Source organism: Salvelinus sp. IW2-2015, linkage group LG20 (assembly GCF_002910315.2).
Source record: "Salvelinus sp. IW2-2015 linkage group LG20, ASM291031v2, whole genome shotgun sequence".
NCBI lineage: Eukaryota > Metazoa > Chordata > Actinopteri > Salmoniformes > Salmonidae > Salvelinus > Salvelinus sp. IW2-2015.
In genome coordinates this window covers 58,991,317-59,014,262 of record NC_036860.1, presented here as the reverse complement: position 1 = coordinate 59,014,262, position 22,946 = coordinate 58,991,317, and the positions used below count along the sequence as shown (strand labels likewise).

The 22,946-nt window shown below is 42.9% G+C and overlaps 1 long non-coding RNA gene and 2 pseudogenes across 1 annotated transcript; 2 read left to right on the top strand and 1 right to left on the bottom strand.

Moving 5' to 3' along the window:
* Window positions 1-22,946, bottom strand: part of LOC111980224 (uncharacterized) — a 401,020-nt pseudogene that overhangs the window by 239,113 nt on the left and 138,961 nt on the right.
* The window catches only part of LOC111981611 (poly [ADP-ribose] polymerase tankyrase-1-like), a 145,886-nt pseudogene that overhangs the window by 74,266 nt on the left and 48,674 nt on the right, over window positions 1-22,946 (top strand).
* Window positions 8,237-9,623, top strand: LOC111981614 (uncharacterized). The gene is made up of 2 exons (XR_002879615.2): window positions 8,237-9,252; window positions 9,312-9,623. It is a non-coding gene; the product is annotated as an uncharacterized lncRNA (long non-coding RNA).

Genomic DNA, 22,946 nt, shown 5'->3' with positions numbered 1-22,946 from the left:
CTGTGCGTTTCTCTCCCTGCCTGTCTCTGACACTATGATTTTCTGCAACCATTTAGGTGAATACAAGAAAGACGAACTCCTGGAGGCAGCTAGGTGAGTGCAAGCTTGAAATCTCCCCTCTCATCTTCCCTCAGTCTTTCGCTACCTCCTTTATTTTCTCTCCCTTCTCCCCTCCATCATTAGCAGACATGTGTTGTGAAAGGGCTGTGCATGTGGTTTGGGAGTGCTGGTGCACGGCGCGGGTTGTTATGGTGAAGGGATGTGTGTGTGTGACCAGAGACCCTCTGTGGAACCAGAGGGGATTATTAGAGGTTTAACAACAGAGGGCTGGAGAGACCCTCTGGCCCGAAGGCAGCATTGATTCAGAGGAGGGGTCATCATCAATCTCCATGGCTGTTATGACTGATGAAACAACATTGCCGATAACGTGGTAGATATATATTCCTGATGTGCCAGTGGGTTCCTAGTTTACACAGACATCCCTGAAGAGGTGCGCCCTGGGAAGGAGGAGTGATGCCCTGAGAGAGAAAGATGAGACATCCTCATCTATCTGCTGAGATATTCCCTGGTCTCCCGCTCTGTGTCCTCCCTGCTCCATATGCTCCTGTTCTGCTGCCTGCCCTGCACCCTGACTCCATCTGCCCTCTGGGAACTCCTGTCATGTCGACTACAAGCATTAGGGGATCTCTCTCTCTCTCTGTCTTTTCTTCCTACAAATGAAGAACACACATAGGCTGCCCCACAATGGCTGTTCTGGTCGCCCCACATAGACACAGTTTCCTCCCCAGAGTGGACACCCCAGCATAACAAAAGGCTGTTACAGTTCAGAGGAGTGCTGTGAGCCATCCAGCATTTCCTGTGGAGCAAGGCATGTCTGTCACATTCAGCTCATTATACTGAAGTGGCTGCCTTTTGTGTTGGTTCTAGCCTGGCGTTCTAACCAGGCCCTACTAGACGACATGAAATCAGTGTTTGATGACTCAATCAGAATGCGCTCTGGGGGAATAAATGGAGGCAGAGATGAGGACTAAAAAGACTCGGGGCCGGTTGAAAGCCGGTTGAAACCATGATCAGAGGGGTTACCATGGAGGATAATATAATGTACCACGCACTGTGTCCATAACAAGCCAATATACTGTATGGATCTCCTTCCATCCTGGGCTTTCAGTGCTACTAATGAAGACAAGGCCTGGTATTGATTATTCTACATTAAGAAATAAGGCTCTTCTGAGATGTCAGTTATCATAGAGGGAAGGAAACACACACACGCACACACACACTCTCGCACAGGCGCCTCTCCCTAGCAGCTAGCTTTAAACATGTGGCCTCCACTCTGTGCTAAACCTGGGGATGCTATTGTGCATTTAAATGAAGGATCTCTTGTTTTTACTTCAGGCCACTTTACTGTCGGAAGGAGAAGAGAAGCGGAGAAAGAGACAAGCAGAAGAAAGCAAAGCCACTGGCTGTGAATGCATCTTCACGGAAGGGACTTTGGCGAAGCTTGGTACAGGGAGAACGAGAGAGGAGAAAGAGGGGGGAGAGAAGAAATAACCTTTTCTTTCTTTCTCTGACGGCCTTTAGCGACGTCATCTGGGTAAATCAGTGACTGGCCGGCTTCGCTGCCGTGATAGCACATCCTGACTGGGCCTCCCGTCACCGTGCCTCGGCACCGGTCACCAACTCCAGGAGGCAGCAGACATCCCTAATAAATAAACTCCCTGAGCATGCCAACATTATGACTGGCTGGCATGGCAGCCCTGATCAAGACCAGAACAGGCAGCAGGGCTACTGGTACCGGCCAAAGGGTGAAGAGACCCGAGGACAGAGGAGAAGGACACGGCACAGCAGTAGGGCCTTACTGGAGTTTGCTCTGTTGTCCGTCCATATTCAGGACTGTCTTTTACCCCGGGCCCTGGCTCTTTCTGTGGATCTATGGAAATACCATGCAGTCACACTGACACCTGGGAGGGGAGAGGATGGCCCTTGGCTTCAGGGACCCTGGCAGGAGATGCTGAAGCTCCATATGGCTCCTGACCACCATGAACCATCACGCTGCATCAGACCTCATTGCCGGCTGTTTAGTGTGTGTTCAGTCTGTGTATTGTGTTCAGGGATGGAAGAATAGAATAACACAGGAAAAACCTCCGCAGCAGGTAGAGTGGAGATGCTGACTCAGATATCCGGAAGCCTTGTCTCTGAATCTCTCTATGGCCATGCATAGCCTTTGGCAAAGAATACATCTCTTTTGGCATAAGGAAAGAATTTACTCTGCATCAGTGTTTTTCACCGTTGTCTGTTATCTAACAATCTTTCTTGACCAGTGTAGTCAGAGTTACTGGCCTGGTTTAGACTGCAGACAAAATGCTCTTTAGGTCTCTGTTCTGTACATTTTGGAACACAAGCTTTCCACTTTCCTTGCCTATTCTTTTGTTATCCTTTTTTAGTTAAAGATACTGAAAAGATATCTAAAGATACTACTACATTTCCCCTTCTCTTTCTCGCTCGCTCACTCGCTCGGCTATATCTATATCTTTTAGTTTTTTCTCTCCATGTTTTGTTCCGCTGCAGGAGTGGAAATGAAGAGAAGCTCATGGCCCTGCTCACTCCGTTAAACGTCAACTGCCATGCAAGTGACGGCCGCAAGGTAAGAGTTGGCTCAGTCAGAACACGCGTGTCTGTACACACATACACACCACTGTTACTCAAGCAATCTTCGCTTAAACCGTGATATTCAAACCAATTTGTATAGTGGAATGGACCGTTGCTCCAATACAATCAAGTACATTTGAAATAGTCATTGACCTATACTTGACAATACAAAAAAAATATATATTTAACCTTAATTTAACAAGGCAAGACAATTAAAAATACATTCTTATTTATAATAATGGCTTAGCAAGAGGCAAAAGGCCTCCTGTGGGGACGGGGGATGGGATTAAGAATAAAATGCATATCAAAACGCACATCACGACAAAAGAGACAACATGGTTGCAGCACAAAAAAGTGCAGACTGTCAGCTTTAATTTGAGGGTATTTTCATCCATATCGGGTGAACCCTTTAGAAGTGTTTTGTCCGTAGTACAATACTTTTGGAGCTCACTGTATGTACAGGGCATTCAGGAAGTATTCAGACCCCTTCCCTTTTTGCTGCATTTTGTTACGTTACAGCCTTATTCTAAAATTGATTAAATGTTTTTTTTCTCATCAATCTACACACAATACCCCACAATGACAAAGCAAAAACTGTTTTTTAGAAATATTTGCAAATGTATTAAAAAGGAAAAACAGAAATCCCTTATTTACATAAGTATTCAGACTGTTTGCTATGAGACTTGAAATTTAGATTTGATCCTCCTTGAGATGTTTCTACAACTTGATTGGAGTCCACTTGTGGTAAATTCAATTGATTGGACGTGATTTGGAAAGGCACACACATGTCTATGTAAGGTCCCACAGTTGACAGTGCATGTCAGAGCAAAAACAAAGCCATGAGGTCCAGAGCTCCTCTGTGGAGATGGGAGAACCTTCCAGAAGAACAATCATCTCTGCAGCACTCCACCAATCAGGCCTTTATGGTAGAGGGGCCAGATGGAAGCCACTCCTCAGTAAAAGGCACATGACAGCCCGCTTGGAGTTTGCCAAAAGGCCCCTAAAGGACTCTGACCATGAGAAACATGATTCTCTGATCTGATGAAACCAAGATTGAACTCTTTGGCCTGAATGCCAAGCGTCACGTCTGGAGGAAACCTGGCACCAACGGTGAAGCATGTTGATGGAAGCATCATGTTGTGGGGATGTTATTCAGTGGCAGGGACTGGGAGACTAGTCAGGATCGAGGGAAAGATGAACTGAGCAAAGTACAGAGATCCTTGATAAAAACCTGCTCCAGAGCTCTCAGGACCTCAGACTGGGGTGAAGGTTTACCTTCCAACAGGACAACAACCCTAAGCACACAGCCAAGACAACGCAGGAGTGGCTTCGGGATAAGTCTCTAAATGTCCTTGAGTGGCCCAACCAGAGCCCAGACTTGAACCTGATTGAACATCTCTGGAGAGACCTGAAAATAGCTGTGCAGCGACGCTCCCCATCCAACCTGACAGAACTTTAGAGCATCTGCAGAGAAGTATGAGAGAGACTCCCCAAATACAGTTATGCCAAGCTTGTAGAGCCATACACTAGAATACTTGAGGCTGTAATCGCTGCGAAAGGTGCTTCAACAAAGTACTGAGTAAAGGGTCTGAATACTTCTGTAAATGTGCTATTTCAGTGTTTTATTTTTAATACATTTCTAAAAAACGTTTTTGGTTTGTCATTATGGGGTTTTGTGTGTAGATTGATGAGGGGAAACAACTATTTAGTACATTTTAGAATAAGACTGTAACGTAACAAAAGTCAAGGGTTCTGAATATTTTTCTAATGCACTTTATATATATAATGGTGTGTGTATAGACTGTATGGACAGTATATGAATAGAAGGTGTGTACAGCAGTAGTTATTTAGGATGAGCCTTGACTAGAATACATGACTAGATACTCATAGTTGATACCTGGCTACAGCTCCATGCTGTGATGTCCAGCATATTCAAACATTCCAGTTCTCTCAGAAAGTAAGCTTCCCGGGAATAATGTAGAGGGATTTATTTTGGGATCTGTGAGGGATTCCACAGTGAGATTCCATTCTTTGTATTCCCACACCACAGCAGTGTACTGTAGGTTGTAATTATGGCTATTGTGTGAGCAGTTAGCGTTCAATGACTCCTGATTCTCATTCACCCCTGGCTGTGTTGCCACTGTTGTGGCGTAGTACCTCTGCATCCTGTCCCTGTCTGCTTCAGAAGGAATGCAATGACATTTTGATTTGAATTGATTTCCGTGAGGGTGTGATGACAACGATAATGATAATCGAGACAATGATGCATATTAAAATTCAAATGAAGCTTTCACAAAGTTTGTCTCCATCTTCCTCTCAAGTCCCTCTTCTTTATTTCCTCGTTTTCCTTTTAATTAAAGTGGCTCCGACTCTTCCTCCCTGGATAATTCTCTGCCTGACTGTGAGCGGTGCTGTTCCACTGGCGTGGCAGTGTGGATGTTTATCGCTGGGCTGTGTAGGCCAGAGTCACTGCCCTCTAATATGGCTCTGCAGGGTGCAGTATTCCTGCCTGCCGGTCGGTTGGTCGCTCCCCAGACCTCAGTGTTTATGAACAGAGGGAATGTCTTCTCTTTTACAGTCTCTCTGTGCTATTGAGTTGCTGTGTGCCGGACAATACAGCATGTGGATACAGAGATGCTGTTCTAATGCCGATGAGAGGGTTGCTCCTACTAGTTACATTGCTTTGTGTTGAGTCCTCAGACTCTGTCTGTTCGGTTAGTCCTTTGTGCTGGACTGGGATTCCTTGGTCACCTAAGGCCACCGCTCTCTGTTTCCCTGCTACTATATAGCCCTTTAATTGACTGTCCAGTGAGTTACGGGTATTTTACCTAGGAGGGAGACCCAGGAGTTATAGAGGAGATTATGGGAAAGTGAAAGTTCAGCGTAATTCACGAGGCTCTTACATATTTCCAAGGGGACTTTTTTTTAGGTGTTTAGGCCACATCTACAGTCTGTCAGGTGTAGTCTAGCCCCCACCCCCCCCACTCTAAATGATGTGTGCTCAGCAGTCCTAACGTGGTTATTACACGGTTACTCATAGATTATAATTACCTGGATCTCAGTTCCAGCTTGGCCATCAAAAGGGTGAGGACACCTGACTTGATGTTAATATAAAAAACATGGTTTGAGAGAAACACTGAGTGAGTGTGTGAGAGAACCTGTGCGTGATCTCTGTGCAAGATGCAAATAAGTGGGGCTACTGATTACCATAGTAATGATATTCTGTTCTGAGGATTCTCCTTCCTCATATACTATTCCACTTATAATTTCTGTTGTCAAAGCTGATAAAGAAATTAACGATTCAACTGGAATAGAATTAAAGGCTCGCTTTGCGAGAGATAAGCGAACTTCAAAATATGCAAAGCTTGCTGAGGTTTTGGTTGAGCATTTTATTCAGAGGTATGTGCCATTCATGTTGTAGTTAAGAAGTCAGTTTGTGACAGGTGATTCCATAGAGATTCTACTACTACTGCCAGTGAGTGTTCATTTAACGCTCCTGAAGAGACTTGGCCTATATCTACAGTCAGTTAATCCTCAATGCTCTCACCTGTCTAGTTTAATTCCATGCCCAGCTAATCTCTCCCTCTATACTCTATGCTAAATAAATCAATCAAGTAAATAGTAAATCACACTTGCTCCTTGAACTCATTCAGTTCGCTTAATATATTTCCCAGGCTTTTCTCTCCCTCTCTAAGATCTGCTTGTTTTTGTTTCCTAAGTGATCTGTCTATGTACAGTGGCTTCAGAAAGTATTCACACCCCTTGACTTTCTCCAAATATTTTGTTACAGCCTAAATTTAAAATTGATAAAATGTATATTTTGTGTCACAGGCCTATACACAATACCCAATAATGTCAGTGGAATTATGTTTTTAGAAATGTTTACTAATTTGTTAAAAATGAAAAGCTGAAATGTCTTGAGTCAGTAAGTATTCTACTCCTTTTTTATGGCAAGTACATGAGTAAAGATGTGCTTACAAGTAAACTAATAAGTTGCATGGACTCACTCTGTGTGCAATAATAGTGTTTAACATGCTTTTTTAATGACTACCTCATCTCTGTACGCCACATACAGTTGAAGTTGGAAGTTTACATACACCTTGGCCAAATACATTTAAACTCAGTTTTTCACAATTCCTGACATTTAATTCCAGTAAAAATTCCCTGTCTTAGGTCAGTTAGGATCACCACTTTATTTTAAGAATGTGACATGTCAGACTAATAGTAGAGAGAATGATTTATTTAAGCTTTTATTTCTTTCATCACATTCCCACTGGGTCAGAAGTTTACATACACTCAATTAGTATTTGGTAGCATTGCCTTTAAATGTTTTAATTTGGGTCAAACATTTAGGGTAGCCTTCCACAAGCTTCCCAAAATAAGTTGGGTGAATTTTGGCCCATTCCTCCTGACAGAGCTGGTGTAATTGAGTCAGGTTTGTAGGCCTCCTTGTTCGCACACGCTTTTTCAGTTCTGCCCTCAAATTTTCTATAGGATGGAGGTCAGGCGTTGTGATGGCCGCTCCAATACCTTGACTTTGTTGTCCTTAAGCCATTTTGCCACAACTTTGGAAGTATGCTTGAGGTCATTGTCCATTTGGAAGACCCATTTGCGACCAAGCTTTAACTTCCTGACTGATTTCTTGAGATGTTGCTTCAATATATCCACATAATTTTCCATTCTCATGATGCCATCTATTTTGTGAAGTGCACCAGTCCCTTCTGCAGCAAAGCACCCCCGTGCTTCACGGTTGGGATGGTGTTCTTCGGCTTGCACGCCTCCCCCTTTTTCCTCCAAACATAACGATGTTCATTATGGCCAAACAGTTCTATTTTTGTTTCATCAGACCAGAGGACATTTCTACAAAAAGTACGATCTTTGTCCCCATGTTCAGTTGCAAACCGTAGTCTGGCTTTTTAATGGCGGTTTTGGAGCAGTGGCTTCTTCCTTGCTGAGCGGCCTTTCAGGTTATGTCGATATAGGACTCGTTTTACTGTGGATATTGATACTTTTGTACCTGTTTCCTCAAGCATCTTCACAAGGTCCTTTGCTGTTGTTCTGGGATTGATTTGCACTTTTCGCACCAAAGTACGTTCATCTCTAGGAGACAGAACGCGTCTCCTTCCTGAGCGGTATGACGGCTGTGTAGTCCCATGGTGTTTATACTTGCGTACTATTGTTTGTACAGATGGACGTGGTACCTTCAGGCGTTTGGAAATTGCTCCCAAGGATGAACCAGACTTGTGGAGGTCTACCATTTGTTTTCTGAGGTCTTGGCTGATTTCTTTTGATTTTCCCATGATGTCAAGCAAAGAGTCACTGAGTAGGCTTTGAAATACATCCACAGGTACACGTCCAATTGATTCAAATGAAGTCAATTAGCCTATCAGAAGCTTCTAAAGCCATGACATAAGTTTCTGGAATTTTCCAAGCTGTTTAAAGGCACAGTCAACTTAGTGTATGTAAACTTCCTACCCACTGGAATTGTGATACAGTGAATTATAAGTGAAATAATCTGTCTGTAAACAATTGTTGGAAAACAGACTTGTCATGCACAAAGTAGATGTCCTAACCGACTTGCCAAAATATAGTTTGTTAACAAGAAATTTGTGGAGTGGTTGAAAAACAAGTTTTAATGACTCCAACCTAAGTGTACGTAAACTTCTGACTTCAACTGTATACAATTATCTGTAACGTTCCTCATTCCAGCAGTACATTTCAAACACAGGTTCAACAACAAGGACCAGGGAGGTTTTCCAATGCTTCGCAAAGAAGGTCACCTATTATTGGTAGATGGGCAAAAAAAAGGGCTTTGAATACCCCTTTGAGCATGGGGAAGTTATTAATTACACTTTGGATGGTGTATCAATACACCTAGTCATTACCAATATACAAGCGTCCTTCCGAACTCAGTTGCTGGAGAAGAAGGAAACCGCTCAGGGATTTCATCGAGGCCAATGGTGACTTTAAAACAGTTACCGAGTTTAATGGATGTGATAGGCGAAAACTGAGGATGGATCAACAACATTGTAGTTACTCCACAACACTGACCTAACTGACAGAGTGAAACGGAGGACGCCTGTACAGAATACAAATACTCCAAAACATGCAATAAGGCACTAAAGTAAAACTGCATAAAAAGTGTTCAAGAATCTCAATATAAGCACATAGAGGAAAACCTGGTTCAGTCTGCTTTCCAACAGACACTAGGAGACAAATTCACCTTCTAGTAGGCCAAATATACACTGGAGTTGCTTACCAAGATTACATTGAATGTTCTTGAGTGGCCGAGTTAGTTTTGACTTAAATCGGCATTAAAATCTATGATTACTTGAAAATGGCTGTCTAGCAATGATCAACAACCAACTTGAGAGCTTGAAGATTTTTCTAAAGAATAATGTGTAAATATTGTACAATCCAGGTGTAGAAAACTCTTAGAGACTTACCCAGAAAGACTCACAGCTGTAATCACTGCCAAAGGTGACTATAACATGTCTTGACTCAGGGCTGGGAACAATTCTGCATAATTACTGACATTTCTGTATTTAATTTTCAATATTTTGAAAAAATATCGATAAGCATGTTTTGATTTGGCATTATGGGGTATTGTGTGTTTGTAGATGTGAGGGGAAAAAAACATATTTAATCAATTTTGAATTAAGGCTGTAACACAGCAAAATGTGGAATAAGTCAAGGGGCATGAATACTTTGAAGTCACTGTATGCTAATGATCCACTGCTCGCATTTCCTGCCTCCGCCTCTTCGTCAGTCTCCCCGCCTCGCCTCCATACCCCAGGGAAATAATTGAAGAGAAGCTTGTCCTTGGTTGCTCAAGTCTTCTGTTTTCCATTTGTCATAAAATTCTGTCTTACTGGTTCATTCTTTTGTTGATGTAACGTTATATAATGGAATACGTAAGCTCTTGCCGAGCGGCACCGTTTGTCATCGGATTCTGTGTTGCTCTGCCTGTCTTTTTTTATTTTTTTATTGCTGAATCCACACCGCAAAAAGCAGCAAGGGGTTGTCATCGTCCTCAGATACCTTCATGGCCTGAAACCCAGAGTTTCTCCGTAAAATCTTTTGTCACAGTTTGTTTCTATAATGAGCATTGCAGCAGCCGGGACAGAAAAGGCTCTTGGCAATGATGGAATGATCAGGGAAATAGGAAATTGAGAATTCTGTCCTTGACCATGTGTCATCTTTCAGCAGTTTTAGGCTATTTCCGTGGCTACTATAAGCAGGAGAAGTGTAGCAGTTAGGGTATGGTTACCATAACGCTTACCTAACCATAACGCTTACATAACCATAACGCTTACCTAACCATAACGCTTACATAACCATAACGCTTGCCTAACCATAACGCTTGCCTAACCATAACGCTTGCCTAACCATAACGCTTGCCTAACCATAACCCTTGCCAAACCATAACCCTTGCCAAACCATAACCCTTGCCAAACCATAACCCTTGCCAAACCATAACCTTTACCTTAACCTTTTAAAATGTCAACGTCAATGGGGTGACGACATCAGAGTTGGGATGTCCCAAGGATCCCGTTTTCCAATGTGTGGTCTTTCAGCAGTGTTAGGCTATTTCCATGGCTACTTTAAGGAGGAGCAGTGTAGGTGAAAATAGAGTGTGTGGTAAAGTAATGAATCCACTCTGAACCTGTGATAACAGCCATGTATGATTCTCTGCCCACAGATAAGCTTTTAATCTAGGCTACTGCTGTGTCTGCAGCACTGGTTGTAATGAGTTGTTAGAAACCCTAGTAGGTTCTGGTTCAAGACATGAACAATAGGCCTAGTTGTTTTTCTATCATCCTATTTGTAGCAGGATGAATTAGATTGTTACTTTGTTCTTCTGAGTTGGACTGGTTTGTGTTGATACTGTGGAGGAATCAGTACACTGGCAGTCCCCTGGCATCAACTCCAGCAGCTCTGTGACATATCAGTGTAGTGTTAAAGAAATTACCTTGGGCCGACAATGTGACAGGAAGCTTAGCGTAGCGCTCAGATGAGGCGCACCCTCTGAACACTTGCCTGCCTCAACAAAGTACCTGAACACAGCTGGTCAAATAAAATAAAATCCCCCCAAAATGTCACATGCGCTGAATACAACGGGTATAGACTTTACCATGAAATGCTTGCTTACAAGCCCATCCCAACAACACAGATAACTTTAAAAAAAAAAATATATAAGAATTTGTAACACGAGAGATAAAATACACAAGAATGACGCTATATACAGGGAGTACCAGATCAATGTGCAGGGGTACGAGGTATCTGAGGTAGATACAGTGTATTCAGACCACTTGACTTTTTCGACATTTTGTTACGTTACAGCCTTATTCTAAAATGGATTAAATCATTTTTCCCCTCATCAATCTACACACAATACCCCATAATGACAAAACAAAAACAGCCTTTTAGAATTATTAAAAAAGTTTTTTAGAAATGTATTAAAAATATAAAATGGAAATAGCACATTTACAGAAGTATTCAGACCCTTTACTCAGTACTTTGTTGAAGCACCTTTGCCAGCGATTACAGTCTCGAGTCTTCTTGGGTATGACGCTACACTCTTGGCACCCCTGTATTTGGAAAGTTTCTCTCATACTTCTGCAGGTGGCCTGCAGCACATGATTTCGCTCTACGCGGAGGATGTCTTGCTCTACGTATCCAACCCTGAGAAATCCCTCCCATTTTAGACACAATTGCTCAGTATGGAAAGTTTTCAGGATATAAGATAAGTTTGAACAAATCAACTGTTTGCCCTCTCAATCTTACACTCACCAGCTCTATGAAGACACTATGTCCATTCCAGTGGAAGACACAGGGGTTTCAATACCTTGGGATCTTCGTAACACCAGATCTGAATTGAAAATGATCTTCCTCTCCTGGATCGAATCAAGAACGATCTCCAAACCTGGATCTCCCTCCCAATTAGCTTAGTCGGAAGAATTAATGTCATCCGTATGAACATCCTCCCTAGACTGAACAATTTTTTTCAGATGCTCAAATGCTATCGCCCAGTTTCCTTTTTCAAAACAACTAACCAAAGCATCACCAAATTTATATGGGGCAATAAAAAACCTAGGATCAAGTTCTCCACTCTATCGAAACCTGAATCTAAGAGCGGTCTTGCTCTTCCCTCCCTTCAATTGTACTACTGGTCTGCCCAAATCCGCAACATGCTAACATAGATCACAAACAGACAAGGGTCCATGTGGATTCAGATAGAAGCCCAATCCTGTGGTTCATTGCCCCTAAGCTCAATTATATTCAATTATAATAACTCAATTATAATAACAAGATGCAAATATTTGCCGTTAGCGAGAAGAGAAAAAATCTATTTAGTTTATCTTTGCATTTTTTTAATTATTTACATAATAACTTTAAAATGAAAAAAAAAATCTGAATACTTATGTAAATAATTAAAAAATGCAAAGATAAACTAAATAGATAGACTAAATAGATCTTCTCACTAACGGCAAGTATTTGCATCTTGTTATTAACCTGTTTATTGTTATGAATAAACGTGTCCATCATATCCCCCATTTGCCCAAAATACTAATCTACTTGCCTTCTTGCAATGCAATACTTAAACTACTAGAAACTGTGTGTACGTATGGTCTAAAGTTTGTGAGAAGTTGAGCACATTTTCACAGTTTTTATAAATGTCAACTTTTGCGTGAAGAATGACGCACGCATGTTTTGGGGTATATTTTGTAGGTACAAATGGTTTATAAATGAGGTCTCTGATGGTTATGGGCTCCCGAGTGGGGATAGCGGTCTAAGGCACTGCATCTCAGTGCAAGAGGTGTCACTAGAGTCCCTGGTTCGAATCCAGGCTGTATCACACCCGGCCGTGATTGTGCGCCACCCTATGGGACTCACAAGTGGCCCAGCGTCGTCCGGGTTTGGCAGTCATTGTAAATAAGAATTTGTTCTTAACTGACTTGCCTAGTTAAATAATGGTTAAATCATATTTTTTTAATAAAAAAGTTTAAAAATATTACAAGCCTTGATGTTCATGACGGTTATGAAAAGCCACGATGGTCATGATGACACAGAAAAGAAGGTGAGGTTGGAGACGGGACCGGTTCATTCAGCCTCAGCACATCCCACTTTTCCCAGGGGCCTTGAAGGGACTGGTTGGAAGCAGGTTGTTGAGGTAAATTAAGAAGCCAGTGTTCCACATTGTTACGTTACAGCCTTATTCTAAAATGGATTAAACAAAAAATGTTCCTCACCAATCTACCCAAGACAAACCAAAAACAGGTTTTTAGAAATGTTTGCAAATTTATAGAAAATAGAAATACCTTATTTGAAATAGGCTTCTATTTCCTAGGATATTATTTTGTTCATTTCCATGATCACTGCATAATAAATTCCTCACCTTTTCTGTAATGGTTTCGTACTCACGAGGTAGCATAGGCCTACAACAAGTATACCATTAGTCCCCCCTCTCATTTTAATTGGAGCCATTTCACAGTCGTAAATAGATTAGCTATTGCAAGTATTTTGCTCTCTACCTTCCGATCTGGAGCGCAGATTATTACCGGGGAACAGACGGTTGGAGGTTACTTCAGTAGCTTACGTCTGAATAATGCATTTAAACATTTCTGGGGTAGACTATTGCGTTTATACACAATCCATATGTTCTATAACCATTGCAGAATAAATTATTCACCTTTTCTGTGCGTGATGTGTTCATATTCCCTAAGTAGCCATAGCCTACAACAAATTACCATACGCATCACCTCATTTAATTGGGCTTATTTGATAGGCTATTTCAAGTATTTTGTTCTATGAATAAGATAGGGAGCGTGGTTTATAACATACAGTACAATTTAACAGGTGAACCGACTGTTGATCTTTTGCCTTGAAGTGTGTATAGCTACCACGGTAACTAGACAATGTTTTAGAATTCGGGCAGTGCAGCGTATAGGTTTGAGGAAAAGTGAATGCAAAACATTAGGCCCTTTTTTAAATTCCAACTATCGGTTTACAGGTCCACAACAATTAGCAAATTTTGTTCTTTCATTATCTTTTTGTGTCAGATAGCATAGGCCTACAGCAAATGTCACTGCAAAAGTGACATTTTACAAAGACATTTAATCAAGTCTGCTATTGCTGTTTCCTTTAGAACTGCCTTGGCCTAGCTTCAGGATGGGGCTGATTTGTAACGGGGAATATGCATATGTATGTATGGCGTGTGCCAAGTCCAAAAAAAAAACGCAATATTTTTGTACGTGCTGCCTTTTCAGAAATGGCGCACGTGGATATTTAGTGTGTAATTATGCAACGGTTAGAAATGATGCCCCGGGGCTTGTCATAACCATCACACCCTCTGCATTCTGGCGCTGCCTTCGAAGTGACATCCTCCTCCGCATATTGTACCGCAGGGGGAATGAGAGAGAGGGCATCTAGAAGAAATGCTTTGGTAAAGTGGGCTTTATAATTTAGATGGATGGATGAATCACTGAATGAGGATCTCTGCATGTGTCTGTGTGACACCAGCTGGACTACGCAGTCACACAGGCGCTTGTTACTGATTCAGTCAGTTAATCAACTGGTTCACGCTGTCCTATAAAATATGTTTGTCAGATTGTCATTTCTCTGATGGCACTTATGCTTCATCCGTTACCCTAGCGGGGCATGTAGCCTAGCGGGACATGTAGCCTAGCGGGGCATGTAGCCTAGCGGGACATGTAGCCTAGCGAGGGCTGCAGGTAAAGCGGTTAGAGCTTTGGGCCAGTAACCAAAAGGTTCCTAGTTTGAATCCGACTAGGGGGATTGCTCCCGGGTTGCCGTCAATAATGGCTGATCCCATGCCATGACCCCTCTCTCCGAGGGTGTCTCAGGGGGAGTGGGATATGCAAAAAAACACATTTCCATTTCACCACACACTGTACAGGTTACACATTTGTACATGTGTGAAACAGGACAAATATAAGTACCCCCTATTTGACCTATAATAGTCATAATTAGCTGGTGACTGCCTGGGTAATTAAGGGTCATTCATTGGTGTAGGGAATCCCACCACTCCACTCCTCTTTTACCATTTGTTATTGTTGCATTGTCCAGAAAGAACCTGCAAGTAGGCATTTCATTGGACGATGTATACCATGCGGAGCCCTTACATACAACTAATACTTTTTTAATTAGCTCTAACCAGTGGGGAGGACACTGCCTGGTGTTACACCCCCCCACCTAAGTGTATGCATTTATAATAGGAACTGTGGCTTTATGTTTACAGTTTTACCGTGTAGATTGGAATGTCACCAGTTTTACCGTGTAGATTGGAATGTCACCAGTTTTACCATCATATTTGAAAACCGCCATCAATACCTGTGGAGGGAGTAAGAATACAAAACACCAGCCGAGCATCAGTACTGCTGCCCGTGATTCACATCAAAGCTGAAAGGTGTGTGTGGACACGTTGTACTATACTTGTGAGTACCAGAAGACCTCACAAGAATAGAAAACCAACTACAATTCAGAGAAGTGAGGACATTTTGACGGTACTCACTTGTAAAAAGGCTATTTTAGGCAGGTTCCTTCTTGACAAAGGATCAATACTGCTGTCCGTGATTCACATCAAAGCTGAAAGGAGAGTTTGTGTGTGTGGACACATTTGACTATACTTGTGTGTACCAAAAAGCCTCACTAGAATAGTAACCCAGAGGAGTAAGGACATTTTACCAGTCCTCACTTGTAAAAAGGCCTATTTTAGGGTTAGGGGAAAATAGGATTTTGAATGGGAATCAATTGTTGGTCTCCAAAAAGTCCTCAAGTACAGTATAGTAAAACATAGGTCTGCGTGTGCAAATCTTCAAAAGCAGTCTCCCGCATTACGCTATCCTGCCTGCTTTACCAGGGTTTAATTTGGAAGCTTGGAGTAAGAGAGAGCGTGTGTGTATGAGAGAGAGGCTGAGTGCATGTCTGTGTGTGAGGCAAGAGGCTGAGTGTGTGTGTTTGATAGGAGCGATGGGTGCATGGTGTCGGGTGGGTCAGGATGATGGAGAGCCCAGGAGTGCAGGACGTTATTAACGCAGCACAGCTCGATGTGGCAGCTCGCTGGGGAGCATTAATAACATGGCTCTACACGGGCAGCTCGCTGGGGAGCATTAATAACACGGCTCTGCATGGCAGCTCGCTGGGGAGCATTAATAACATGGCTCTACAAGGCAGCTCGATGGGGAGCATTTATAACATGGCTCGCTGGGGAGCGTCAATAAACACGTCTCTGCATGGCAGCTCGCTGGGGAGCATTAATAACATGGCTCTACACGGGCAGCCTCGCTGGGGAGCATTAATAACATGGCTCTACACGGGCAGCTCGCTGGGGAGCGTCATAACACGGCTCTGCACGGCAGCTCGCTGGGGAGCATTAATAACATGGCTCGCTGGGGAGCGTCAATAACAAGGCTCTACACGGCAGCTCGCTGGGAGCATTTATAACATGGCTCTGCACGGCAGCTCGCTGGGAGCATTAATAAAAGGCTCTACACGGCAGCTCGCTGGGGAGCATTTATAACAATGGCTCTGCACGGCAGCTCGCTGGGGAGCATTAATAACATGGCTCTGCACGGCAGCTCGCTGGGGAGCATTAATAACAAGGCTCTACACGGCAGCTCGCTGGGGAGCATTTATAACATGGCTCTGCACGGCAGCTCGCTGGGGAGCATTAATAACACGGCTCTACACGGCAGCTCGCTGGCAAGCATTAATAACGTGGCTCGCTGGGAGCATTAATAACACGGCTCTGCACGGAAGCTCGCTGGGGAGCATTAATAACACGGCTCGCTGGGGAGCATTAATAACACGGCTCTGCACGGCAGCTCGCTGGGGAGCATTAATAACAAGGCTCTACACGGTAGCTCGCTGGGGAGCGTTAATAACAAGGCTCTGCACGGCAGCTCGCTGGAGAGCATTAATAACACGGCTCTGCACGGCAGCTCGCTGGCAAGCATTAATAACACGGCTCGCTGGGGAGCATTAATAACACGGCTCGCTGGGGAGCATTAATAACACGGCTCTGCACGGCAGCTCGCTGGGGAGCATTAATAACACGGCTCTGCATGGCAGCTCGCTGGAGAGCATTATCAAGATGCCTTCAGAAAAAATGATCACTTATGGAGTTTTAACCACACTCGTGCAGTGAATCAAACCTCAAATGTTTCACTGAGCCACAATTGACCTTTACCTCTGTTCCTTTATTTTTCTAAATGTTTCTCCTTTTTCTTTATTCCTCGTTCGTACGTTTTGTAAGAAAGGAGGAATGTGGTAGAGAGAGTGCTAATGTAGTGGTATGTGTACTGCATGTCCTCCCTGAGACGGGGTCGTTAATATGGAGTGTTTTGACTCGTTTGAACCGTCTGCGAAAGCAGTCAGGCAAGCAAATTGAGGGTTGTTTTTGTTGTGGTTCATAGATAGTTGGTATTACCACTACTGATAAATAAAGTCCATCTTATTTTACTGAGCTGATTTTTCCAGCCATATAGTTTCCAATTAGCACACTCCGTACCAGGGGGAGACTTCTTCTCAGTTCTCTCTGTGTACTTTGTACAGACTGCCTGTTAGCCTCCGACTCACTGAACATACATTTTCCTATTTTATCACAATAATTACCACTTCCACTCTGCTATCACATCAGCACAGGTAGGCTCTGATTTCTCTGTTGGGGTAATATTTACTTGACATATTTATGGCGTAAACATAAAGATTATGTATAGCTGGTGTGAGTGTTAGAATTGGACTGGGAATAGTCTGCGGCCAAAGCTGAAAGTGTTATTTTCAACCCAATACACACTAGCAACTTTGAATGTTTTCTACTCGGGGATTCTGAGATTCTTTTGACCTTTGTGTGGTTCAAATCATGCACTGATGTCATCGAGCCTCCTCAAGATTCTAAAGAGCAGCTGCTCCGCAGGCGGATGTGATTTCTAGAGCTTCATTTCTGAAATGCTCTCGATCCATGTTTTGATCATATGATTTTGTAGCGAATTTAGACTGCCTGCTCAGCTCTCTCCGACTACTTCCTGGCTCTATCTTCTGTCCAGCAGTAATGGGAATAGAAGGTGGCAGAGAAGTAGCGTGTTGCACAGCTAATTACAACATCAAAGACCTAAGAATTAGGGAATCGCTCTGTAGCCGTCATCAAAGACCCTTGTTTAAATGTTGATCATATTTCCAGATCAAAAGCTCTGTCTTGGTGTGGGAAGACTACCTTCGCCCATGCTTAGAATGTTTGTCGGTTTACAATGGAAAAACTGACAGTTTTAATATGTGGTTATATTATGTTGATGTTTTCTGAATAGATATACAGTGGGGAGAACAAGTATTTGATACACTGCCGATTTTGCAGGTTTTCCTACTTACAAAGCATGTAGAGGTCTGTAATTTTTATCATAGGTACACTTCAACTGTGAGAGACGGAATCTAAAACAAAAATCCAGAAAATCACATTGTATGATTTTTAAGTAATTCATTTGCATTTTATTGCATGACATAAGTATTTGATCACCTACCAACCAGTAAGAATTCCGGCTCTCACAGACCTGTATAGTTTCTTTAAGAAGCCCTCCTGTTCTCCACTCATTACCTGTATTAACTGACCTGTTTGAACTCGTTACCTGTATAAAGAACACCTGTCCAACACACTCAATCAAACAGACTCCAACCTCTCCACAATGGCCAAGACCAGAGAGCTGTGTAAGGACATCAAGGATAAAATTGTAGACCTGCACAAGGCTGGGATGGCTACAGGACAATAGGCAAGCAGCTTGGTGAGAAGGCAACAACTGTTGGCGCAATTATTAGAAAATAGAAGAAAATAGAAGAAGTTCAAGATGATGGTCAATCACCCTCGGTCTGGGGCTCCATGCAAGATCTCACCTCGTGGGGCATCAATGATCATGAGGAAGGTGAGGATCAGCCCAGAACTACACAGCAGGACCTGGTCAATGACCTGAAGAGAGCTGGGACCACAGTCTCAAAGAAAACCATTAGTAACACACTACGCCGTCATGGATTAAAATCCTGCAGCGCACACAAGGTCCCCCTGCTCAAGCAGGCGCATGTCCAGGCCCGTCTGAATTGCCAATGACCATCTGGATGATCCAGAGGAGGAATGGAGAAGGTCATGTGTCTGATGATTCAAAAATAGAGCTTTTTGGTCTAAACTCCACTCGCCGTGTTTGGAGGAAGAAGAAGGATGAGTACAACCCAAGAACACCATCCCAACCGTGAAGCATGGAGTGGAAACATCATTCTTTGGGGATGCTTTTCTGCAAAGGGACAGGACGACTGCACCGTATTGAGGGGAGGATGGATGGGGCCATGTATTGCGAAGATCTTGGCCAACAACCTCCTTCCCTCAGTAAGAGCATTGATGATGGGGTCGGGCTGGGTCTTCCAGCATGACAACGACCCGAAACACACAGCCAGGGCAACTAAGGAGTGGCTCCGTAAGAAGTATCTCAAGGTCCTGGAGTGGCCTAGCCTGTGTCCAGACCTGAACCCAATAGAAAATCTTTGGAGGGAGCTGAAAGTCCGTATTGCCAGCGACAGCCCCGAAACCTGAAGGATCGGAGAAGGCTGTATGGAGGAGTGGCCAAAATCCCTGCTGCAGTGTGGTGCAAACCTGGTCAAGAACTACAGGAAACGTATGATCTCTGTAATTGCAAACAAAGTATTCAGTACCAAATATTAAGTTCTGCTTTTCTGATGGTATCAATACTTATGCATGCAATAAAATGCTAATTAATTACTTAAAAATCATACAATGTGATTTTCGGGATTTTTGTTTTAGATTCCGTCTCTCACAGTTGAAGTGTACCATATGATAAAAATTACAGAACCTCTACATGCTTTGTAAGTGAGAAAACCTGCAAAATCGGCAGTGTATCAAATACTTGTTCCTCCCCACGTTATATTATTATATATATTATATATAGTGGGACACAGACCTGTTCGTTTTTCTTTAAGAAGCCCTCCTGTTCTCCACTCATTACCTGTATTAACTGCACCTGTTCGAACTCGTTACCTGTATAAAAGACACCTGTCCACACACTCAATCAAACAGACTCCAACCTCTCCACAATGGCCAAGACCAGAGAGCTGTGTAAGACATCAGGGGTTAAATTGTAGACCTGCACAAGGCTGGGATGGGCTACAGGACAATAGCTACTTTTTTCTCCACAGGTAATGAGTGGAGAACAGGAGGGCTTCTTAAAGAAAACTAACAGGTCTGTGAGAGCCGGAATTCTTACTGGTTGGTAGTTGATCAAATACTTATGCCATGCAATAAAATGCAAATTAATTACTTAAAAATCATACAATGTGATTTTCTGGATTTTTGTTTTAGATTCCGTCTCTCACAGTTGAAGTGTACCATAATATAATAAATATATATATACCTACCTACCTACTGTTGAAGTCGGAAGTTTACATACCTTAGGTTGGGAGTCATAAAACTCGTTTTTCAACCTGACAAATTTCTGTTAACAACTTAGTTTTGGCAAGTCGGTTTTAGGACATCTACTTTGTGCATGACACAAGTAATTTTTCCAACAATTGTTACAGACAGATTATTTCACTTATAATTCACTGTATCATAATTTCGGTGGGTCAGAAGTTTAAATACACTAGTTGACTGTGCCTTTAAACAGCTTGGAAAATTCCAGAAAATGATGCCATGGCTTAGCAGCTTCTGATAGGTTAATTGATATCATTTGAGTCAATTGGAGGTGTACCTTGTGATGTATTTCAAGGCCTACCTTCAAACTCAGTGCATCTTTGCTTGACATCATGGGAAAATGAAAAGAAATCAGCCAAGACCTCAGAAAACAAATGGTAGACCTCCACAAGTCTGGTTCATCCTTGGAGCAATTTCCAAACGCCTGAAGGTACCACGTCCATCTGTACAAACAATAGTACGCAAGAATAAACACCATGGACCACACAGCCGTCATACCGCTCAGGAAGGAGACGCATTCTGTCTCCTGGAGATGAACGTACTTTGGTGTGAAAAGTGCAAATCAATCTCAGAACAACAGCAAAGGACCTTGTGAAGATGCTGGAGGAAACGGGTTCAAAGTATTATATCCACAGTAAAACGAGTCCTATATCTACATGACCTGAAAGGCCCCTCAGAAAGTAAGAAGCCACTGCTCCAAAACGCCATTAAAAAATGACAGACTATTGTGATACAGTGGATTTTAAGTGAAAATAATCTGTAAACAATTGTTGGAAAATTTGCTTGTGTCATGCACAAAGTAGATGGCCTAACCGACTTGCCAAAAGTATAGTTTGTTAACAACAAATTTGTGGAGTGGTTGAAAAAATGAGTTTTAATGACTCCAACCTGAGTGTATGTTAACTTACGACTTCAACTGTCGTGTTTGTGGTGTGTGTGTGTGTGTGTGTGTGTGTGTGTGTGTGTGTGTTCGAGGCCCATTATCAGCAACCATCACTTCTGTGTTCCAATGGCACGTTGTGTTAGCTAATCCAAGTTTATCATTTTAAAAGGCACTCTAATGTGCTTGTCCTCTAAGTCCTCTAAGCCTATGCATATGGGAGTTTGGAATGAATCATCACCTTAGAAAGCGCTGTCCATTTCATTTGAAACATCATCCACAATGACAAACCTGCTGTTGAACTTCTTTCTTCAAACTGAGCATCACGTTGAGTTTTAAAAGCATGATACCTTTTTGTTTGATGGGATTTTCGATTGCATTTGCATCAATGCCAGTGGTAGAGGCACAATAGAACCCTGACTACCAGGCCATTAGGGCCTGATGGTTGTTAGTAAGTTGGGTACTACCAAAGCACATCCAACGGTTCCGTGGAATTTTACTGCGGTCATGACTCTTGACTGCCGGTGTGGCGGTAATACGGTCACCACAACAGCCCTAGTCAAAGCTTTCACCTGGATTCACCTGGTCAGGCTGTCACGGAAAGAGCAGGTGTTCCTAATGGTTTGTATACTCGTTGTGTATTGTGTGAGTCTTCTCTATGTATAGGGGTAGGTAGCGTTGTGTTCTGCCTCATTACCACAGTATCCTGTGTATATGCAGTAGAAGCAGCACCTTCCATAGGCCTAGAGTCACTTTATTAATGCCACTTTAATGATGATGTTTACATACCTTGCACTGCTCATCCCAGATGTATATGCTGTATTTTATACCATATATTGCATCTTATCTATGCCGGTCGGTCATGGCCCATCCATATATTTATATGTACATATTCTTATTCCATCCCTTTACTTAGATTTGTGTATTAGGTAGTTTTGTGGAGTTGTTAGATTACTTGTTAGATAATTACCGCACTGTCGGAACTAGAAGCACAAGCATTTCGCTACTCTCGCAATAACATCTGCTATCCATGTGTATGTGACCAATACAATTTTATTTGATTTAGAGGGAGGGGCTGGGCCGTTTATCTCCCCCAGCAGTGAGCCGTCGGCAGAGGAGAGGCCTAATGTCCTATTGATCCAGCCCGCCTGTTTGGCCAACGTTTGTGTTCGCTCTCTCTTTCTCTCTGTTTGGCCAACGTTTGTGTTCGCTCTCTCTTTCTCTCTGTTTGGCCAACGTTTGTGGTTCGATCTTCTTTTCTCTCTGTTTTGGCCAACGTTTGTGTTCGCTCTCTCTTTTCTCTCTGTTTGGCCAACGTTTGTGTTCGGTCTCTCTTTTCTCTCTGTTTGGCCAACGTTTGTGTTCGCTCTCTCTTTCTCTCTGTTTGGCCAACGTTTGTGTTCGCCCTCTCTCTCTTTCTCTTGTTTTGGCCAACGTTGTGTCGTTCCGCTCGTCTCTCTTTCTCTCTGTTTGGCCAACGTTTGTGTTCGCTCTTCTTCTCTCTCTGTTTGGCCAACGTTTGTGTTCGCTCTCTCTTTCTCTCTGTTTGGCCAACGTTTGTGTTCGCTCTCTCTTCTCTCTGTTTGGCCAACGTTTGTGTCGCTCTCCTTTCTCTCTCTGTTTGGCCAACGTTTGTGTTCGCATCTCTTCTTTCTCTCTTGTTTGGCCAACGTTTGTGTTCGCGTTCTCTCTTTTCTCGTCTGTTTGGCAACGTTGTGTTCGCTCTCTCTTGTCCTCTTGTTTGGCAAGTTTGTGTTCGCTCTCTCTTTCTCTCTGTTTGGCCAACGTTTGGTGTTCGCTCTCTCTTTCTCTCTGTTTGGCCAAACGTTTGTGTTCGCTCTCTTCTCTTTCTCTCTGTTTGGCAACGTTTGTGTTCGCTCTCTCTTTCTCTCTGTTTGGCCAACGTTTGTGTTCGTCTCTCTTTCTCTCTTG